Source organism: Schistocerca gregaria, chromosome 5, assembly GCF_023897955.1.
Source record: "Schistocerca gregaria isolate iqSchGreg1 chromosome 5, iqSchGreg1.2, whole genome shotgun sequence".
NCBI lineage: Eukaryota > Metazoa > Arthropoda > Insecta > Orthoptera > Acrididae > Schistocerca > Schistocerca gregaria.
Genome location: NC_064924.1, coordinates 109,719,052 through 109,743,788, shown reverse-complemented (window position 1 = coordinate 109,743,788; position 24,737 = coordinate 109,719,052).

The following is a 24,737-nucleotide window of genomic DNA, read 5'->3' as shown; positions in this document are numbered from 1 at the left end:
CCGTCCTTTGGTCTCTCTTGAGATCGGTATTTGCTGTCTACTACACAAATAGATATGTTAAATGTTACAGGATTCAAGTCCGCTTTTTACTTCCATAGAGAAAATATGGAGAAATGAGGAGTTGACACATTTGTCATACCCTGTTTGAATATTGAATATCAAGAATACTGATATCAATAAATTTTGCTCAGAGCAGCGCTTAGAAGTTAGCGCAACAAAAGTAGTATTTCACAATGAGTGGATTATAATAGGAAATATATACAGAACACATTCAGAAAACGTTACTCTCTACATAAAATATGTGGAAGCACTGTTGTCCCATCTTGCACTAAAAAAAAAAAAAAAAAAAAAAAAAAAAACAAAGAGATAGTGGTTGCTGGTGATTTAATTTAGATTTACTGAAAATACACTCCTGGAAATTGAAATAAGAACACCGTGAGTTCATTGTCCCAGGAAGGGGAAACTTTATTGACACATTCCTGGGGTCAGATACATCACATGATCACACTGACAGAACCACAGGCACATAGACACAGGCAACAGAGCATGCACAACGTTGGCACTAGTACAGTGTATATCCACCTTTCGCAGCAATGCAGGCTGCTATTCTCCCATGGAGACGATCGTAGAGATGCTGGATGTAGTCCTGTGGAACGGCTTGCCATGCCATTTCCACCTGGCGCCTCAGCTGGACCAGCGTTCGTGCTGGACGTGCAGACCGCGTGAGACGACGCTTCATCCAGTCCCAAACATGCTCAATGGGGGACAGACCCGAAGATCTTGCTGGCCAGGGTAGTTGACTTACACCTTCTAGAGCACGTTGGGTGGCACGGAATACATGCGGACGTGCACTGTCCTGTTGGAACAGCAAGTTCCCTTGCCGGTCTGGGAATGCTAGAACGATGGGTTCGATGACGGTTTGGATGTACCGTGCACTATTCAGTGTCCCCTCGACGATCACCAGAGGTGTACGGCTAGTGTAGGAGATCGCTCCCCACACCATGATGCCGGGTGTCGGCCCTGTGTGCCTCGGTCGTATGCAGTCCTGATTGTGGAGCTCACCTGCACGGCGCCAAACACGCATACGACCATCATTGGCACCAAGGCAGAAGCGACTCTCATCGCTGAAGACGACACGTCTCCATTCGTCCCTCCATTCACGCCTGTCGCGACACCACTGGAGGCGGGCTGCACGATGTTGGGGCGTGAGCGGAAGACGGCCTAACGGTGTGCGGGAGTCGGTTGCGAATGGTCCTCGCCGATACCCCAGGAGCAACAGTGTCCCTAATCTGCTGGGAAGTGGCGGTGCGGTCCCCTACGGCACTGCGTAGGATCCTACGGTGTTGGCGTGCATCCATGCTTCGCTGCGGTCCGGTCCCAGGTCGACGGGCACGTGCACCTTCCGCCGACCACTGGCGACAACATCGATGCACTGTGGGGACCTCACGCCCCACGTGTTGAGCAATTCGGCGGTACGTCCACCCGGCCTCCCGCATGCCCACTATACGCCCTCGCTGAAAGTCCGTCAACTGCATATACGGTTCACGTCCACGCTGTCGCGGCATGCTACCAGTGTTAAAGACTGCGATGGAGCTCCGTATGCCACGGCAAACTGGCTGACACTGACGGCGGCGGTGCACAAATGCTGCGCAGCTAGCGCCATTCGACGGCCAACACCGCGGTTCCTGGTGTGTCCGCTGTGCCGTGCGTGTGATCATTGCTTGTACAGCCCTCTCGCAGTGTCCGGAGCAAGTATGGTGGGTCTGACACACCGGTGTCAATGTGTTCTTTTTTCCATTTCCAGGAGTGTATCTGTGAGTGAACAATTATTGTAATCTGTGACACTGTCATTCAACTTAATTTATGCTGTGAACTTTGCAGCTTTCGTATGTAAATGTTATGAGAATGCTATTGGTAATATCTTTGTAGACAAATCCAAGGAAAAAAGTCATATCACAAAACCAACAGTAAATGAGATATCTGATCATAGCATGCAGCATCTTAGGAGACTCTTCAAAAATAGTTCAAATGGCTCTGAGCACTATGGGACTTAACATCAGTCCCCTAGAACTTAGAACTACTTAAACCTAACTAACCTAACGACATCACACACATCCATGCTCGAGGCAGGATTCGAAACTGAAACCGTAGCGGTCGCGCGGTTCCAGACCGTAGCGCCTAGAACAGCTCGGCTACTCCGGCCGGCTAGGAGACTCTTCAGAGACATGAATTGGATAGGTGTCTACAATATTCTTGACTTAAATGGAAATTACAAAGCACCCCTTAACAATGTTCTTTCCTCTTTTGAAAATTGTTTTCCCCTAAAAGTAACTCAAATGAAACAGAAATCTAACAATAAACTATGGATTGCACAAGGAACAAAGATAATATGTGGGACAAAATGAGACTGTATATGTTATCGAGGAATAGCTCTGGAGTTAACATTGCAATGCATTACAAGGAATTCTGCAAATTTTCAAGCAAGTAATCCAAAAATCTAAGCAGTTTTATTATGGGAAAAAGATAATTACACTGGGCAATAAAATAAAAACTATAGTGGACATAGTGAAGACAGAGAGAGGTGGGGCAAGAAAGAAAGAGGAATGATAGCTCTCAGATAAATGAGACATTGGTAACAAGTACATGCAGTGTTGTGAACTTCTTAAACAAGTGCTTTGCTTCTGTTACTGGTAGCTTGGGGTTATCAGGTTCAGTAAACAGTGCTATGAAGTATCTGTGACCAGCCTTTACAAATAACTTCAGTAAAATGGAAATGGCACTCATTTCTCCCAAAGAAGTAGAAACCATCATAAAATGCTTACAGTCAAAGTATTCTAGTGATTATAAAATATCAAAGAAGTTAAGCACAGAGTGCTCGTGTGAGTTGAGCTCTATTTTAAGTGATTTGTGTAATCAAGCTCTTACCAGCAGAACATTTCCAGACTGGATAAAATATGTTGAAGTTAACCTTCTTTACAAGAAGGGGGATAAAGAGATACTCTGAAACTAACACCCAGTTCCACTTTTTCTGGCTTTTCCAAAAATATTTGAAAAGGTTGTGTTCAAGCTCTTCTTATGCATCTGACTGCAAATAATATATGGTCCTAGGCAAAGTTTGGATTCCTTAAGTGTTCCAATATAGAGACGACTATTTACACATATAGTGACAATGTACATATTCATTAGATGACAAATTAGAGGCTACTTTCATTTTAAGTGACCTGTCAAAAGCCTTTGACTGTGTGAATCACAGCACTCTCTTAAGTAAATTAGAATATTATGGTGTCGGTGACAGTGCTGCAAAATGGTTCAAGTCTTACCTGACCAACACGAAACTTAGGGCGTTATTGGGAAAAACCTGTGGAGTAAGCAAATTGGTCTTCATCTGACTGTGAATCAATTACGTGTAATGTTCCTCAAGGTTCCATATTAGATCCATTGCTTTTTCTTGTGCACATTAACGACCTCTCATCTGGAACACTACCAGATACTAAGACTGTTTTGTTTGGAAATGATACAAACATTGCAATAAATAGCAACTCAAGTGCAGATTTAGAAATAGCTGTTAATGAAATTTTCACTGACATTAATAAGTGGTTAATAACTAATTTGCTGTCATTAAAATTTGGAAAGTCCCACTGTAACCAGTTCAGAACTTTGTATTTGCAGTGCGAATGCTGTGAGATGTAAGATATAAATATATTGAAAAAAACTTGCATAATTTGCTTACTTTCATTCTATTATCTCATATGGGATCACATTCTGGGGTAATTCGTCATACTGGCCTAAAGTTTTTAGAATGCAAAAGCAGGTAGTATGACTTATTTGTGGTGTAAATTCAAGAACATCATGTTGAAATATGTTCAAGGAACTGGGTATTCTAACCACTTCTTCTCACTATATTTATTCCTAAATGTAATTTGTTGCAATTAATATCTATTTCCAAACAATAGCTTAATACATAGTATCAGTACTAGGAATGAAAACTATCTATATGAAGACCTTAAAACACTTACCCTGATCCAAAAAGAGGTCTAATATTCAGGGGCACACATTTTCAGTAAATTGTCAGAAATCATTAAAAACTTGGATTCAGATGAAGCTCAGTTTAAACAGTGTCTGAAAGACTTTTTGATAGGCACCTCCTACTACTCTGTAGATGAATATCATAACAGACTGCGTAAAACCAGCTTCAGTAAAAAGTCTGTTAGATTTCAATTTTGACAGCGCTTGGTCACAGCGATCGAGATTAGGTATTTTGTGTATGATAAACTTATAAAAAAAGCATAGCTATATTCCATTCCGACGGTGTATTCTCTAAATATTAGCAGATCGAATTTACGGTAATTTATTTACATACTTCGAAGACCTCCTGACAAATGAAGTGAATATTACACTCAGATGTTTTGTGTATTCCATGTTATACTTTCTGATTCGTTCCTCATCTACGAGAAGCATCTCATTTTTGGGTTTATGGAACGAAAACTGAACGTAATCTAATCTAGTCCTTGTGAAGCTTTTTTTTTTTTTTTTTTTTTTTTTTTTGGGAAACGTCATTTCACTGTGGAAGACTGAATAGCGTTGGAACGGCTGATTTAGGAGATCGCGTACTTAATCGTATTGATTGTGGTATCATCCTCGGATCGCAATGTCACATCAAATCAGCAAAGCGATACAACATGCAATTGGGATACCTCGCTGAAACCTGCAACGACCTATGGGACGTGCTTCAGAAGATCATGCCTCCTCCTCAGCCACTGCAGCACCCTCGCACTGAGGCATTTATACGAGCATGCAAGAGCTCACTCCAGTTGGAGTCCTCATCTAAGCCGTCAACATCATGAAGTAGGACAGTGAACTTGTACTGCTGTTAATGTTGAACACTGTACCTCAAGAGAACATTTTGTTAATTAGTGTATCAAGCGATACTTTGCTAGTCCATCGCAGTTGTAAATTATCCAGAACTCCTGTGGCAAAGAAGTTGAGTGAATCTTTTATTCATTTATGTAATAAAGTGAACTAATATTTCATGTGTTCTAGTTATATGTGTTACCTCACCGAGCAATCAAAGATCCTACAGTCGTGGGCAGAGGAATGTAGTTTCGCTTGACCACAACATTGAGGACAATAATGGAAGCAGTAAGAAATAGCAGAAACAGAGAACGTGAATTATGTGACAATGAGGAAAGGGTTACGGGGGAAACTTCTTTATGCATACCATTCTCAGAGAGCGCAAAGTCTCACTGAAATAGATTTACTGTAAGTTCCAGGGGGTATGTACTCAATACCAAAGCTTCCTGTCTACCATACTATTCACTGATGAAGCATAGTTTGCCAGGAGAGGAGTGTAAAATTTTCACAACATTCATCTATGGGAGGATGAGAATCCTTTTGGAGTTTTGGAAACATCTCAGTAACGACATGTAAATGTCGTGTGAGTAGGGCCTCCCGTCGGGTAGACAGTTCGCCGGATGCAAGTGTTTCGAGATGACACCACTTCGGCGTCTTGCGCGTCGATGGGGATGAAATTATGATGATTAGGACAACACAACACCCAGTCCCTGAGTGGAGAAAATCTCCGACCCAACCGGGAATCGAACCCGAACCTGTAGGATTGACATTCTGTCACGCTGACCACTCAGCTACCAGGTGCGGACTCAGCAACGATAATTAAGCATTAATGTTTGAGCTGCAACAACTAGAGACAAATCTATTGGATCTCCCATTTTCTACGGTACACTATGAATTTTAAATCGAACATTTAAATGATTTGTTGCAAGATGTTCCACTACGCTTGCGTCAGAGCATGTAGTTCATGCACGATGGGGTATAAGCTCATTTTGCCCTCCAAGTAAGAACAACTCTAAATACGCGTTTCCCAAATAAATGTACAGGTCCCAGGGCAGTAACGTCTTGACCTGCTCGGTCATGATCGCACCCCACTGGCGTTTTATTTTTGGGAGCATTTAAAGGACATAGTGTATTCAAGACCTACTGCAAATACTGACATTCTTCGCGAACGTGTTCAAGAAGGAATTCAGCACTTAAAGTATACGCCTGGAATATGCTAGCGAGTGAGACAATCAATGATGTGGTATTTAGAAGCTTGTGTTAGAGTTAATGCTAGACATTTGAGCATTTCACTTACCCATCATAAGAAATTTAAAAAAAAAAAGATCATATGCATGTTTGATTTTCTCCTTCTTTTTCTCCTAAGTTCGTCATTCATTTCTCAGATGCTTCCCATAAATAGTTCATAAAAACTCCGTTACAACAGGTGTCGGAAGGCCCAGCAGTACTGACCGACAAGCGTGTGGTTCTCAGCCTGTGAACGTCACTGATGCGGATACGAAGGGGCGCGAGGTCAAGACACTGCTCTCCCACCTGATGGAAGTTTTCGTGACCGAAATCGCTACTTGTCATCACGTAGCTCCTTAATTTGCCGCACAAGAGCTGAGTGCATCCTGCTTGACAACGGCGCTCGGCAGACTGGACAGTCATCCATTCAAGTGCTAGCCAAGACTGACAGCTCTTAGCTTCGGAGAGCTGACAAGAACTGGTGTTAGCCGTTGGCACTTATTGCCTAATACCCTGTACAAATTTCCTGACAAGATAAGTGCAGCACCCAGAGGACATGGTCCGATGTCAGTGAACTTCGTACACGAACGTACCACCATCAGTGCATAAGTAAATGATCAGAGTTACAGTTCTCTATGACAGGCAGAACAGACATTAGAGTGCATTCACATTGTTCGTGTTTAGCGTTGTTACCAGGTTCCGTAATGTATAGAATGAACGTGAACAGAGATTGTGTGGTCATGGTGAAGGAAATGGAGATACTGTGTACCCTTGTGACGCAGCGTTATCAGCATCTGACAGAGATTGAAAGGAGTCTCCTTTTGTCTCCATTTGGCCGGCTTTTTGAATCGTGTAGTAACCAGATAGATGTGCCATTTGGATGCGAGAGAGTCCCAATGTTGGACTGCTTGGGAACATGAGGACAGGCGTACTCCTCGTCAACGTTCCAGTTAATCAGGCCTGACCACCTCAAGGAAGGATTGCCATATTGTGCATAAAGCACATCGTAGCTCTTTCACATCTGGGCCTACCATTCGAGAACAAGTATTGGACTCCCTGCAAGATTTGTGTCATTCTGCACCAAGAATCAAACACTAGCAGCATCCGGGTTGCGGAATTACACTCTCATTCGTAGACTGCCCATTAACACCACAACACATACGGCTAGAGAGCTGACATAATTAAATTCTACTTGAGATACACGAGTCTCAGCTTTATCTACGATAATGATGGAAGCTGAAGAAATGAATCATTATTTGTGTCACCTCTGAGACTTGAACCCAAGTCAACCTTGGTTACTTTTTTTTTTTTTTTTACAATCTAACACCCAAAGAAAAGTGAACTTACATTTACATAACATCAAAAATTATAGTACATACTTATATTAAATTAATAATAAAGTAACAGAACCTAATAAAAACGCAAACGTTGGGGAAAAAAATTTATGTACTGGCGAGTCGCGAACCACCTGTAAAAATTTCACTATTCCGTGACGCAATTTTTTTTAAGTGTGTTCAGTTATGGGGAGGTGGAGACAAGGCGGGCAGGGGACGGAACCCGAGGCCTGGCCGCGATGTCTCCCCCTCCCGTCTCTGAATCACTCCCTCAAAGTAGCGTTTTGATATATTTTATTTTATTTTTATGATGTTTTTTTCACATGGAACAGGGTAAATGAACAAAAGATCTTTATTGGTACAAACTTAAATACAACAGAAGTACCATCTTTCCGGCGAAAATAACGCAAGACATTATACTCGTACAAGGCGAGCAATTTTTTTAAAATTATGAACAAGGTGTTGGAAAAAACATAATACTGATGTAAGCTAAGAGGTGTGAAGAAATATACAGTGGAGTGAGGGAAAAACCAGTGTTTTCTGGTACAGTGCATAAAAGAAAGGAGGCGCGTGTCCATGCGCCTACTCCACTGTGGGTTACAATGTAGAAAGTAGCGCGGGGAGTCTCAGATGTGAGCAGCGGGGGGGGGGGGGGGGGGGGGGGGAGTGCTGATGGCGTGTGGCACCATCCAACTGAGCGGGGGTGACGTAAAGATCTCATGTAGGTAATTGGTGAAGAAGGCGCGGTAGCGCGGACGGTGTTCGACTTCACTGTGGGCGGTTTGTAAGTACTGCCAGAAATCAAGGCGTGATTTGTCGCCATCATTATACATGTAGATGATAGTCCATTCCTTGACCCATACAATCGCATGATTTTTGGTGGCAGGGAAATAAGAATTCTCAGGATGGATAAAAGTCCATGGGTCAATCGAGTCCGGCGGAACGCATAGGTAACAGGCAACGAACTGTCGGGCAAGTTTCCAGACGTCACTGGTGGCAGCACAAGTCATTTGATGGACATCGTCATCCACAAGGTGGCAAATGGAACAAAGTGGAGAGTCCTTTAGTCCGATGGCATGAAGACGATTATTTGTGGCGAATTTTACATTTGCGACTTGGTAACATGTGGCCCGGACGTTGGAGTAATACGAGTAACGAGTGAGCAAATTGAATACCGCAGACTAACAGAAGAATGCCTAAATGCATGTCATACCTTTCCACCGCGAGACAGACGCAGTTCCGAGGGGAGACATGAGAATAGAAGCCGAGAGCAGAACCGTGTTAAGCTAGAAGGCCCTACGATAAGGGACGGACTGGACACCCACGTCGCCAGCCTACCGCTAAGACCACACCACCCGCACGTTTTAGTGTGAGATTTTTCGCGTCTGTGTTACGTCAAGGACCACCCCCAGCCCATGTTAAAAGCTAGAGCCCTCCAGAAAAACGGTATAGATCTTACGATAACACAAAACCGGCCACACCACCCCCAAGTTTTAACGTGAGACTTTTTCGCGTCGCTGTCACGTTAGGACCACCCCCCAGCCCATGTTAAAAGATAGAGCCCTCCAGAAGAACAGTATAGATCTTACGATAGCGCTAAAAGGACCACAATAGCTGCAAGTTTTAGCGTGAGACTTTTTCGCGTCTCTGTTACGTTGCAAACTTTAAAAACATTGTCCCACCACGAAAAGTATAACGTTTCTCATTGGATAGACAGAATTTTTGTAGGCGGAGCTTAAGGTTAACATTGAGACCCTGATTGGTCAGATGAAAACACAGCCAGATAGTTATTTTTTAACCAACCTCGGTAAATGGTAGTAAAGAGAAGTTAGGAGAAATCAGTCGTTTCCGAGAGAGCGAGCTGGACGGAGCTGCGCCGGCCGCGCCCCCCTGACGAACACCGACAAGGTAACGAACGCACGCGATGCCGCATAACAGCGCATAAAGCTTCACTCAGAACTGCAGAAGTCTCATCTGTTACACCTCCTTTTTGCGTAATACTAGTGTCGACCGTCAATTAAAGCTCATGGTGTTCACATTTGCCACTTGAAGTAAAAATCTGAAACGCGATGATTTTTCTGTTACATAGTTATTGAGAAGCCACATCAGCCACTATAATTTACGACAAGTTAGATAAGTAATTAAAGATAATTGAGGGTCACTGTAGACCATTTTGATGGTTTTCTCTTTTGTGAAACTTAATTTAAACCTAGATTATAGATGTGATATGGCATAGATCATCTTTCGATCCATTGTAGAACTTGTAAACCCACTCAGGGAATATTTGTTCTTATTTTTGTTGAACGCGGTTGGTTTTTACCATCCTATATTGAAACACTTCCTTTTATCAATAGTGCTTTTTCGACGTTATTTTACCAGCAAACTAAAAATAGGAAAGCCTTGAACCCCTCCCACTAAATTTAGTTAGTATTAAGATTCCTTTACAGGGGGTAGAGTGGAGCTGACGCTGAAATCATTAAGTATTTGGTTATATCATCGCTAGTCTCACTGAACTCTTCTGAATTCTACATGCCATGTGTGGTCTGGCGCCTCGTTACCAGCAACAGGTCCCAGGTTCAAACTAGTCAATTCCCTAAAAAAACACGCCCAGAGCGTCGTTGCGCGAAAGTGGTAGGGAGACACGATATAGAACAAACAGACACCACCATGAATGTTAGAAGAGTGCCCTGTTGCGTCTGAGGGTGGAGCCTGACGGAGCGTAAATGTGGATGATACGCGTCCCCATGACGGTGACGGCCATGCCTCTGGCAGAAGGAAGGTATGTGATATCGGCCACTGGTATGCCTTCTCTGGCGTAGATGGCTACGCCGCGTCCCAGGTGGTCACCAGGAGAAGGATAAGTGTTATATCCCGCGACGTCTGGAAGTGTGGCCATGTGTACTTCCTGTAGTAGTGCGATATCGACATCCGACGCCCATATCATCTCTCGCAGCAATTGAAATTTCACTGGTGAGCTAATGGTGTTAGTGTTGATCGTCGCTATTCTGTAGGTTCGGAGCTGTACCCCGCCGTGGAGGGGAACTCCACCGGCGGAGGATGAAGAGTGGGGAGGCAACGGTGAGTCGTGCCGTACGCCACCTGACGGCGTTATCAGCGGCGTAACGATGCTTCCGTCTGGGGTAACTCTGTCCCTAGCGTGTGGTCCGGGTCCTCGTCGACGTCCTCACTCCACACCATTGAAGGCGCTGTCGTTGTGATGGTCGTACGTTCCACTTCGGTCGTAGGTGCGGAGGACGTCTCGGCTGCAGTCGCAACGGTGGAGTCCATTGGTTCAGGAGCACCTAAGCGAGCCAGTAGAGTAGGCATCGACACAGCCACAGTCGGCGTCATGTTGTCGTCATTCGTATCGTCGTGTGGGTTCTCCGAGGCCTCGTCGGGTCGGACGGCCTCTGGAGCATCAGGGGAAGGTGATCCGTCTCGTTCCGAGACCGTACGGCGCCTCCTCTTGCACCTCTTAGGTGCACGTTGTTTGCGGGTTCGTCCCTCCGTGTCGGAAGACGGAAGGGAGTCGCGTCGCTCTGAGAGGAAGGCCATCGCGAAACGTCAAATGAAGGGGTGTCCATATGTTCAGGCGGGTGGGCGTCGGAAGTCGTCGCTCTTGGTAGTGGACCCGGAGTAGCGTCAGGAGTAGCCTCAGGCCTTGAGAGCGACGTGTCGGCCCCGGCGGTATCCGTAGCAACTGGGAGAGTCACCGGTATGTGGTTCCATGGGCGGCGGCCGGTGGGAGGAGAAGAGAGCGCCTATGCGTAGGTGATCGGTAAAACCGTCGTCGGAGCCGGAGGTGCCACGGTAGCGCCTGGCAATTGGGTGATTCGTCGCTGAAGACACTCAGATCTGAGGTGGCCTTCTTTGCCGCATCCGGAACAGGTCTTGGGTTGGCCGTCGTATATGACAACCGCGCGGCACCCGCTAATTTGCAGGTAAGATGGCACGTGGCGATGGAGGTCGATGGTGACCGCCGTACACCGTTAAGAACGGGGTACGTTTGGAATTGCGCCCAGCGTTCGGCAGTGTGGCCATGTACAGTGCCATAGGGGCGGAATGCCGCGATAACGTCTTCCGCCGGAAGCTCGAACGGCAGTTCGAAAACTCGTATGGTGCGCATTCCTAAGCCGGCATGGTCGACAGTGACCGCTCCGACATTGCCGTCGGCGTGGCAAAGGCGTAATCCATGGTTGGTGTCACGAAGTATTCTTTCACATACCGCGTCATTGAGGACTTTGAATTACTGCTTAATATGGACAAATGGATGCCCAAGATGTCGGAATCTCGGATATTAGCAACGTCGCGTAGGAAGCGTTCTACTTCCAAGCCCTATGGATACTAGGCAGGTGTGCTCGCCATTACACCACCACAGCAGTATAGGTCACAGCGCTGCACTGAAGACGTGAATTGAAGCTTGTGTTATGGAGAGCATTGGAGTGGGTTAGTCAGTGCAGCTGTGTTACCTCTATTGCTCTGGTGGTGTAATGGTCAGCACACCTGCCTAGTATGCAAAGACACCCGGGTGCAAGGCCCAGCTGTGACACAGATTACAATTCATTTCTTTAACTTCCATCATTATCGCACATACGACTACGTTTAGAGTGGTGCCGTTACCAGGAAGCATGGTTTGCTGATGAATTGATCGTGTTGTTCTGTGGAGAATCATGGTTCTGTACTAACCCCAGATGACCACCACCGTTTAGTATGGTGACCACCTAGAAGAGCACCCACTCTTACAGTGGTTTGATGGGACACAGTGATGTTAGTCCTGGCGTATTATTTCAGGTCCCTGTTGTTAGTGATTGAGATAACTCAGATGACGCAATGTTACGACATGGACATCTTGTTTCTTGATGTGTTTCCTGTGATGCGACAATTTCATGGCCTCATTTATTAACAGGGTAGTGGCCGCCCACACATGCCACTTGTCACTACGAGTTGTCTGTGTGATGTTGAGGTACTCCCGCACCCATCAAGATCCAGAGATCTGTCTCTAATAGAAAATGTGTGGAACCAGGTTGGACATCAGCTCTGTCCCATCCGCAGTATGCAGGATACCAAGATTTGTGTTATTCTGCACTAAGAACCAAACACTATCAGCATCCGGGCTACGGAATTACACTCTCATTCGTAGACTGCCCATTAACACCACTACACATACGGCAGCTGTGAGCCATTTTGCCTCAAGAGAGAATACAAAGACTTTCCACACGAGTTAGTGCATGCATCCAGAGCAGACTGCAACAACATGTCACATTTTCTCAACAACCTGAAGTTTCATTTCGTTTCCTCGTCCCTTTCTAGGCGCCTTACTTTCTTTGTCGGGCGGTGTAAGTCGAGTGTTAGGGGTTTAAGTACTGATACTACAATCATTGGTACCTTAATGTGTACCCGCTCCACGGTTTTACTTGTCTCTTCTCTGCATCTAACAGTCTTACCACATACACTTCACATAATTTACTACCTGATGTTTTCTGTATGGGCCTAATTAGGACGCAAAGCGGACTCCACCTATCAGCATAGCCTATCCGTTTTGCATCCAAGTGTCACACCCCCACATCTGACATGCCACCCATCGGAAAACGAATATTGACTTCTAATAGCCATAGTTTTAGTTAAAAATGAAGGAAATATTGATGTAATGTTCTTGAGTACTTTGTCCTCAGTCATCAATAGAAATCTCCACACTTATACCACTAATAGCCTGCATATCCGATGTAACATAAAACTATGTACTCTGTGACGTTTAACATACTATTAAAAAAAGAGAAGATGAGACTTGTAGGAAGCAGTAGGTAATGCTAAATACATGTGCACTATTCTGCAGGGCGACAAATTTCGGACCTTCTGGCAAAACACCACCACTTCAGCGCTGTGCTCCATAGTAAGAATCACATACCTTTACTTATAGCAAAAGCACTACGACCGCTTTGGCACGAAGGGTGGATACAGGATTACCAGCAAGTGTTGTGGAAAAGCATATGTTGGTCAGTCACGCAGAGTTTTGGCAATTAGGCTACCAGAGCGTAAGAGATACTGGAGACAAGAAATGACAGACTCACCCTCTACAATGTACACTGTGAAATATTTATAAACTGGAAAAAAGTGATAATACGACACATCTGGAAATACTTGAAATCAATAAGCACATTACACAAAACTGCAACTTACATTCGGTGAACAAATATAATTTCCTTTTTCCCCTCTGCAAAGTTGAGTTTCAGTCATGTAAATGTTAGATCAGAATAACGGAATGAAATGTATTATTCCTTTTTAAACGTAACGTTTTATTTTATAATGTATGTATAAAAAGTAATAATCATCTAGAATATTCTTTATCCGTATCACTAAAACCACTGAAAGCCACTTGTTATTTTATTTGTTGTCATGGCATTCGGTTATCATCTTACTAAAACTGATTCAGTATAAAATAACTAGTAGTTACCGATCTAAAGGAAAATGTTTCCTTTTGAATATTAACATACCCGTACGGAAGTGCTTCCTAGAATAACACGTTCCGTAGGATGGGAGACGGGGTATGTCAGCAATCGACAAGAATCTAACATTAAGTTAGGTAGCAGCAGAGTCCATGTGTAACGACCAAAAATTGCTTTTCTCTCGCATTAAGAATTCCAAACTAGAAATGTCATACTTCCTTTGCAAATTTGTTATTAACTTGAATACACGTGTTATGAATGTCAAACTTAATAGAGCCAAAGCAGAAGGAGGAGAGAATTTATTGAACTGATTAGCTATTTCAGCGATCAACAACACTGTTGTTTAATTACTAATTTAACTTCGACGCTTTGTACCATTATTCGACTAAGCTTCCGGACGTAGCTTCCCATACTCGGTTTGCTCCTCAAGACACTATAAACCGTCGAAGGTAAATGGCACCGTTCGCTTACACCCAGTAAATCAATAAGAGAGACGTAAATATGTGGTGGAGGAGGAGATTAGCGTTTACGTCCCATCGACAACGAGGGCATTAGAGACGGAGCACAAACTCGGCCGCGCCCTTCCAAAGGAACCATCCCGGCATTTGTCTGAAGTAGTTTAGGGAAATCACGGAAAGCCTAAATCAGGATGGGTGGACGCGGGTTTGAACCGTATCCTCCAATTGACTGCTTCCAACTCAACAAGATAACGCATTGGCAGCATAGGTTCTATACTGCACGCAAGTGCAACAGGTAGGCAGTCCGTAGTAAAGATTAGCCCTGTTATCAGTATGGAAAAAGTAAAATTCAAATGTGGTAGCTGCTTTTTCGAAAATGGGTTTAAACTGCAGGGCACTGTTAGGTGGCGAACACCTGGCGGAAATAGATCCGACGCCTGAATATTTTTTATACCTGAAATTCTCGCTCTCACAGTTGCATCAGCTCTGACAGAAACACATTTGTTTTTTCCTCTCGGCGTGTTTTTGACCTGGCTATTTAATTACTTTTGTTCCCTTGTATCTAGTTCGGTTCGATAACATTATTTGGCGCTTCGCCCCCACCCCCCACGCCACCCCACACGCCTTCTCGTCATTTCTGACATTACTTGTCTTTCCTTGGGCTTTCTTCATTTCACTCATACCATAACTGTAACAACCCCTCCGTAGCTGAAAGCACTCACGCTTTTCACAATGTTGCCCTCGGCTCGATTACTGGTGACAGCACCAATTACAACCGAGACGGTGTTACACGAAAACATTCGCATCGAGCTGTGAGTCACATAATAACTATCATTTATTGATCTATAAACGTTACAATACAATTTTGTAATTAACTATAGGCTATAAGGATGATCACAATTAATTAACCGGCCGGTGTGGCCGAGCGGTTCTAGCCGCTTCAGCCCAGAACCGCACTAATGCTACAGTCGCAGGTTCGAATCCTGGGTTAGGTTCAAGTAGTTCTATATTTTGTAATTAACTATAGGCTATAAGGATGATCACAATTAATTAACTGGACGCTGTGACCGAGCGGTTCTAGCCGCTTCAGCCCAGAACCGCACTAATCTACATTCGCAGGTTCGAATCCTGACTCAGGCATGGGTTAGGTTCAAGTAGTTCTACGTTCTAGGGGACTGATGATCTCAGATGTTAAGTCCCATAGTGCTCAGAGCCATTTGAACCATTTTAGATTAATTAGTTCATTTATTTGCTATTTTCTTTTACTCTGTTATCTAGATACAAGAACAGACCATATGTTGTATATGAATTGGCGAAAGCATTAACCAATGAAATCAGCCTGTAAGATTTCGGTCTGTAAGGTTTCGGATTATGTTGTATTTATTTTCCCCTTTATTTTAACATAACGATGCCCGAGATTCTCTAGATACGGAGCACCCGATACTGTAAAAATCCGTCACTCATATACTTGGTACAATTCGTTCCACTGGCTGATGCAACACTTCCGTCATAATTCTATCAGTACCTAGTGCTTTCATTTTCTTTAACAACATTATTGCCCGTCTCACTTCCTCCTGAGTAAATGGAATCACTATTATTTTTATTCTGCTACAGCAATCCGGAGTAAAGATTCTGATGATACTGTGCATCTTACATCGGTGTATCGCTCTCAGAATTCTGAATACGTACTCCACTGATGTCTCTCAGACTGTCGACAGGATCAAAAATGGTTGAAATGGCTCTGAGCATTATGGGACTTAACAGCTGAGATCATAAGTGTTGTGTACATAGTTCCGCGTAGTCAGCGTGTACACAACTTTCCCATTAGAGCTCCTCCTGCTAAGCACAACAGCGCAGGCGCAGCGCTCGTCCGTCTCCACACTACAAGATGGCGCTGCCTTACAGATAGACCAAATTCTGCTTCCGCCGATGCGCGTATTAATATGTAACGCAGCCAATGAGATCGCTGCTAACATAGAACCTTTTCTCCCCGCGGATTACACTCGCGTAGTGATACCTGAACGCGCCAGGTATTATAACTAGTGTACAGACCTCCAATTAGTCAGTCTGAATTTGTCTGCACCAGTCTGCATTAGTCTGTACCAGTCTGCATTTGTCTGTAACAGTCTATAGTCAAGTTTCAGTCTGCGCATAATAAGATTATCATATTCCTGTACATAGCCATGAAGATAAATGTATAGACACTTTGTCAAGTATCAGAGATATGTGAGAATAAGATTAACGTACCAAGACCAAAGGAACTTCAGACTGTCAATTGAAAACAGCATCCAGAATCAAGATACGTAATGTCCATGCTTTTTATTATTTTAATAAATGTGTATGAAAATTAATCAAGTTCTGTTTAAAGTTAGTCACCGTCAACCTGCTACTCTAAGCGTGCAAGTGGCATTTCTATCGTCTGACCTAACGGCAGAAGATAAACATGCCACAATAAGACCACGAGACATATTGCTGACACTCGCCTACTTCATTACAGCGACAAGTCAAGTAATCTCATATTGTGTGTCCCGAAGGTCTTACAGTACGCACACCACAATCAGTCCCCTAGACTTAGAACTACTTAAATCTAACTAACCTAAGGACATCACACACATCCATGCCCGAGGCGGGATTCGAACCTGCAACCGTAGCAGCAGCGTGGTTCCGGACTGAAGCGCCTAGAACCGCTCGGTCACAGCTACCGGCTCGTCAAGATCGTCTCAGGGTTGATAATAGTTACAAGTTTGTATGGAAACTCCAAACAACTTTATCTTATCTTTTCTGACGTTGTGAGCAGACTATGTAGTGGGAACCGTGATATAACTAACAAAACTATTAAAAATCCTGAACTCTTTCCGTAGTGATTTTCCCACTCGTACCGTTTGAACCACATAACAAACTTCTACGAGGCGGTGGCTCAAATTTTGTGCTCTTAACAGTACTGAAGATATTTCTTTACAACCTCAGGGATTACAAAAGCTTTATGAATATAAGATTTACCGCTAGAATGAAATTTTCACTCTACAGCGGAATGTGTGCTGATATGAAACTTCCTGGGAGATTAAAACTGTGTGCCGGATCGAGACTCGAACTCGAGACCTTTGCCTTTCGCGGGCAAGTGCTCTGTCCAACTGAGCTACCCCAGCAGGACTCACGCCCCGTCCTCCCAGCTTTAATTCCGCCACTACCTCGTCTCCTACCTTCCAGACTTCACAGAAGTTGCCCCGAAAGGCAAAGGTCCCGAGTTCGCGTCTCGGTCTCGCGTCTCGTTTTAATCTGCCAGGAAGTTCCAAGATTTTTCGCTGTCTAGTTTCTTTATAAAGTTAACTCCATATTCTCTAAATGCAATTAGTCTCGAAGTCTTTCGCGAAGTATTTTATGTACAAATGGTTTTCGATGTACCTGAGGCATTAATTCTCTATGAAATCCCGGGCTTTCGACAGTAGTCATCATTGTATTTTTCAGGTACACAGCTAACTGGCGAAGAATTAACGGAATCTGTGTGATGTTGCGAATGACAGGACGTTCAGATATACAGTATTTTATAATTATACTTGCGAATGTGTAGTGTAAACATTGTTTAGATGCTAGTAACTCTTAAAGTCCTCTCCTAAAATTCTGTGCAGTAGACAAGTATTCTGACCGTAAAACAAGTATGTGTATTTACCGGGTTACACTATACACTTGACTCAGAATAAGAAAGTGATTAACAGTTACTGGTTCACAAGGCAGCTACCTCGACAATAACCAGCCAGCGTTGTCACATCGCTCTGCTACCCCAAATGCCAGCTGCCACGGCCAGCTGCAGATGACCGCTACGGTGCATAATATAACAATTGTGATTCGTTTCCGTTGTTTGCATTGTTTCTCTGTGCGCCATACTTACGAGTATTTAACGTAACAGTATGGTTCAAACTAGCCGCGAACGTGTGAAAAAGTGAGAGGACTATTATCACCGTGCTAAGTATATTCAATACTGCATGTTGACGGGTGACAAGTGTCCAGAGGCGAAACGCCCAGCAATTGCTGTCGCAGACATATCGAGTGCACAGACAAACGTGGCTCAACAACATCGCCTTCTCCCATCTTGACTATCAATCACTTGAGTTTGACCGCGATATACACTTGAAGGCACAGCCGAAATTATGTGAAGGGCTCATTTCAATAGTGGTACAAGTCCATTACCTCCACTTTTCTGTCTATAATGCTTCTGAAATTGATGGTCCAAACTAACAGAATGAAAGGTTCATCTCTAGCAAGAAGCCATATGCTTGAATATTTCTGGTATCTCAACTGCAGATTTTCTGTATATAATGCTTCTGAAATTGATGGTCCAAACAAACAGAATGAAAGGTTCATCTCTAGCAAGAAGCCATATGCTTGAATATTTCTGGTATCTCAACTGCAGATTTTTCAGCGCTCATTTAACTTCAGGACTCTTGTATCTCAGAATGAACAAAAATGGACTTGTACCACTATTGAAATAAGCCCTTGGTGTAGTAGAGAAGAAATATAAAATAAAAGTATGTTAACGATCCTAAAATTAACAGCGAGTGCTGAAAACCGTATCATTAAATGGAATTGAATTTTCACTCGGCAGCGGATATGAAACTTCCTGGTAGATTAAAATTAATTGTCTGCCAGACAGAGACTCGAACTCGGGATCTTTGCCTTTGTCGGGAAAGTGCTCTACCGACTATTTATTCCTTTATCGGTTTTTTTCCCTAGACCTCTTCCACTTCAGGCATTGGCCCCTTACACCCCTACTACCTCCAAAAATCTATCTAATCTACAAACAAAGACAATATCTAGTGCAGTTGCCACTTTCACCCCAAACGCTAACTAGGACGCATGTTTGCCATTACTTTAGGCTCCTCCCACGAGCAAAAATGAAATATATCTCTGATCCTTTTGTAAAAAAAACTGGGGATAAAAGAGAGGCTAGACTGCTTTTATTTTATTTTATTCGTTTAATTATTTTTTTTAATCTTCTCCACAGGGGTGTCCACAGCAGCCAGACGGTGCGGTGTCCTGGTCATCTTCTCGTTCACCGAGGTAACTATCGTTGATTTCTCTCCTTAGTACATTCTGTACTATATCTTCAATCTCTTCTCACACCCGGTACACCGCAATTTCTGCAGGGTGCGTAAAAAAGACCCTAAGTAATTCGCGAAGAGCGAACTTTACGACACCATGCGCCGTAGAACCGAGCACTTGCTCTTTAAATAGTGCTAAAAATCTAACAACTCTGCAACACCCTCACTAAAAAAGTATGACAATTCCATACTTTTAATCCACACCTTGGCGTTATGACGAGTAGCAGGGTATAACTGACGTAAGAATGGATCAGTTCATTGGGCTCTACGGACTGAGGGGCTGTGGCTGTGACATCCACAATACCCTTTCTTCCAGGAGTGCTAGTCTTGCAAGGTTCGCTGGAGAGCTTCTGAAAGGTTCGGAAGGTAGGAGACGTGGTACTGGCGGAAGTAAAGCTGTAAAGACGGGTTGTGAGTCGCGCTGGAGGAGCTCAGTCGGTAGAACACTTGCCTTTAAAATGCAGTGGTCCCGACATCGACTCTCGGTCCGAGGCACACTCTCAATCTGCCAGGAAGGTTAATCATTTAAGAGGTTCAAATATGTTTCTCTGTTTATTCTTAATCTGGATATCAGGACAACTTAACGTGAAACCGCGTTATTCGTTTAAGCTGATTAACAAGTCATTTCGTCTTTTCATCAGCATTGCAAAGCAGTGCTGGTCGAAATGAGCAAAGTTGTTTCGCCAGAGGTTAGAAAAATTGATACCTATACAAGCATTGCTTGGACTCTATGGAGGAGGAAGGTGTTTGTTTCTGAAAGGGTCAATTGCTTTGTTTTGTTAAAAGAATTGCGTACATAATATCCATCTTTGCCTTACCGTCATAATCTTTCCATTTAATGGTGTTGAATCAAGACTGCCTTTCGTATCCTACAATACGCTTGTACAGCAGTTTGCTACTTATTCGGCTCATATCGTTCGACATACAACCGTTACGAAGATTGCGTCACAACTGACGTGTGCTCGCCCAAGCCTGCACGTTGCCGGTACACACGCATGAGAACTTTCGTATGCTTGCACAAATTTGCATGACTAAAAGTCGATCGAGCGTAAAGCAGCTTGAAGAGTCCTAATGCATGTGGAAAATTGCGCTGCACTGTGCTTTGTTATGCATTCTTGTCAATATTGCGGTTACGAGCGTAGCCGCCTTCACGAGTGCGTGTCACGTGCTTGAGCGGAAATCAGCAGCCAATCACGTCGAATGGGACAGTGACGTCAGCGATCAACTGTCTGTGTCGAGTGTGGAATTCTGGAATCCTGAATATGCTGCTCAGTACCCATACGCGGACACAGGCGACTGTAGCAGCGTCTGGTAACAGCGGAAGTTACTGCAAACGTTGCACAAGGAGCTCGTACTTTTCTAGTACTGTCCTCCCGCAAAACAGAAAATATGTCTGAAAGCAAAAATCTTTTTACGTTTTACAATACCTGAACAAAGAACGTAAATGGATACGTATTTTAATGAAGCCTCTTTCAACATTGAAAATGTTGGACCTATTTAATGAAGAGAATAATTCTCGATATTGTCACTTACAAAGAAAACAAGTTATAAAGAATAAAAGGCACTGTTTTCTGCTTTCTAAATTTTGTTTGATGTGTTTGTAATTATACATTCTTTCGCGCAAATAAACTTAGATATTTCGAAACATTTGAACGACACTTTTCCCTTTCTTTCAATTCTCGGTAGCGTGGAAAATTTACCGTTCGATCTTTGCCAAGAGCTTTGTTTTGTCATTAGTAAACTCTGTCATCATTCTGGTCCCTACATTTCGAATTTTTAGAAAAAAGAATCGTCCCTCGTAACCTCACTTTCACCGTCCAGTTGCCATTCGGTGCAACGGACAGCTTTGACAACACACGCTATTTGATCGCAACCATGTAAACGAAAACGACCACCACACTGTAGTTATATCTCTGGAGTGAGCATTCATATGCTTAGAACTAATTTTATTGTCAGTATATGTTGCCACCGTGATCACGTGGTCTTTGGACGGTGTAGGTTTATCGGTAACGCGTCCTATAAATTTTGAATGTCGTTATATCGCTAGTACAGACAGATTCCTTTCGTAAGTGCTGTGGATTTGGCATAGGCGTTTTTCAGACACCATAACAATTTGCACTTTATATCTGGAATAAAGTGAACTCTCTTTTAAGAGCAAAAAGAACAGGTGTCCTGTAACGGCACCACCACGTCAGCGTGCATTTAACCTTACGTCACTTCAAGTCACCTTAATCCGCTTAACCAAGTGCTGAACGGCGAATGTTAGGCAATGAATCAAGCCCCCCCCCCCCCCAACCGTGATACAAAAAGTCAGAGTATGCATCAGAATTGAGGAACTAATAACGCCAATGTTCATTAGTGGCCAAATCAAACTTTATAAAGTGTGTTCTTGATCAGTTTCATTAGTTAAAGTGCTGAGAAGCAAAACAACGTTTCAAAACTCCGACATTTATTTGCAGGGGATAACAACAACAACAATGATACAATGATATACATACAGACACCTCAAACAATAACTATAAAGGAATAAATGAAACTTATATACCTTAACCATTGTTTTTTCTCTTACATAACTAATAATATCATAAACAACCGTATTTTTCTCCTTCATTAAAGCTGACCTTTCATGTTATTCAATCGAAATTGCGTCGTCAAATTATGTTAATATTTACATACATTGTAGAAGTCAGCCTTTCTCTTATTGTAAAAACTAGATAATTCTTCATGTCAGATATCTAATCTCACTTGTGTAAGAAGATCATACGGAAAAAGTCAGAGGAGTCATGGTATAGATGCAATTTGCGACGAAAACAAACCGCAATAATATAATTAATACAAAGAAGACAGAAATGCACGAAGTCCACTATTATAACATGAGTAAGCACGTCGGGAGTAGGTTAACGTAAAGCTTTAGCACACGACAACACCCCTCAAAACTTTCTTCCCGAGGAATCTCGACATGCTGTGATGTGACGCGACGATGCGTTGCAGCCTGTGTGAATGCCGCAATTTGAAATACATTGTGAAATATTGTGAATTAACGTGGCCAGGTGGCCGGCGTGAACTGGCCTTAAACAATCAAGATCACCCCGAGATCATGTGTCAATTACAGGTTAATCTTGACAACATGTGGAGAATCCAATGCTCACTCCCGAGATATTTGTACTCTATATGATGAACAATCGTGAAAGACGAGACTCAGTACTGCTCTGCAGTAGACTTAGTTACCACGCACAGTCGATTAAGACAAGAAATTAGGTATGTTCAATTAATATTAATCGATTAATGATGAGTATTCTAGAAATCGATTATGAATGTAATGGTGCTTTTACGACGGGGTGTCTGTAGCCTGATTACGGAAAAAAGTTGGACTGCCCTCTAGTAATAATCGTATAACGTCGGCACAAGTCGGAACATTTCGTGTCGACTGTATTCTGTTGCGATTGCGGCCAACATACACGATGTGGAAGTAGTGGGTCTTAAGCAGCGTGGCGAAGTCTTGTGTTACGTGTGGCAATACACAAATAAATAACGTAACAAGTGTGTTTGAACATGAACGTCTCTATGACGTCCTTGCATCAAACCTTCATACTTCTGTCGTAATTTATATCATAGCTCCTGATGGGTACGACTGTACATCTTCGTCTCAAGCAGCATCTTTTTGAAGATCCCCTGGCAGTAACTACTGCCGTTAGCACGTTACATGCAATTATTCAAAAGAAGCAGAAACAGAAAGTACCCGAAATCGAAGAATCACTAGTTTATATGGATGGAGGAGGAGTTGCCACATATATTAAAAACTGCCATAAATTCAAGAACATTGACATTAATATATTATGTTTAGACCAGCATCTAGAAGCATGTGCAACAGAAGTAGAGTTCCATGACAGATCCTATATAATAGTAACTATTTACTGAGCACCTGCAGGAAATTATAATCTATTCATAAATAATCTAGGAGTTCTCTTGGGTTATTTAACAGGAAGAAACAAAGAAATTTTGATTGCTGGTGACTTTAATACAGATTTTCTAATGCAATCTTCCAGTAAACATTTACTGCAGTTAGTAATTTTGTCTTTCAATCTAACTCACACTGTAAACTTTCCAACTAGGATCACAAAAGCCTCAAGGACAGCCATTGATAACATTTTTATAGACAAATCAAAGGAACAAAATCATATCATAAAACCTGCAATAAATGGACTATCAGACCATGACATGCAGCTCCTTGTTTTATATGTAAATTCTCAGCAGATTATCAAGACCGCCAAGTCTGAGTACAGGAGAGTAGTCAGTCAACCAAAAATTGAGTGTTTTAGAAAACTGCTCAAAGATATGAAATGGAAAAATGTTTATAGTGCCCATGACATGAATGAAAAATATAATACATTCATAAACAATGTCAGTACCATGTTTGAAAACTGTTTTACTCTAAAAGTTACTCAAATTAAACAGAAGTCTATAATAGAACCATGGATTACACAAGGAAGAAATATTTCCTGTAAGACAAAAAGGGAAATGTATCTGTTGACCAAGAATAGCTCCAATACTGATGATTTAGCTAAATACAAGGAATACTGTAAAATTTTTAAAAAAGTTATTCAGGCATCCAAGCAAATGCACTACGAGAAGAAGTTAGCAATGTTAGGGAACAAACTAAAAATAATATGGGGTATAGTGAAAGAGGAGACTGGTAGAACCAGAAAGGAACAGGAGCAAATAGCATTAAGGGTAGATGACACATTAGTAACCGATGGGCATAGTGTGGCAAATCTATTTACCAAGTACTTCATATCTGTTACTGATAGAATAGGACTGTCAGGATCAGTAAATAATGCCCTTGAATATCCGAAACTAGCCTTTACAAATAGCTTCAGCTACATGAATATGTCACTGACTTCACCAAAAGAAATAACTTCCATAATAAAATCTTTGAAAACAAAGCATTCTATTGGTTACAATGAAATATCAACAAAGTTAATTAAGGCATGTTCTTGTGAGTTTAGTACAGTTCTAAGTTACTTGTGTAACCAGTCAATTATAACTGGGACATTTCCTGATTGGCTAAAATATGCAGATGTTAAGCCTCTATTCAAGAAAGGGGATAAAGAGATACCATCAAACTACAGACCGATTTCACTTTTGCCAGCATTCTCAAAAATTTTAGAAAAAGTAATGTACAGGCAGCTTCTCAACCATATGACCACAAATAACATATTATCAAGAACACAGTTTGGATTTCTGAAGGGTTCTGAAATCGAGAAGGCTATTTACACCTACAGTGAAACTGTACTTAATTCATTAAATAACAAATTACAAGCAGTAGGT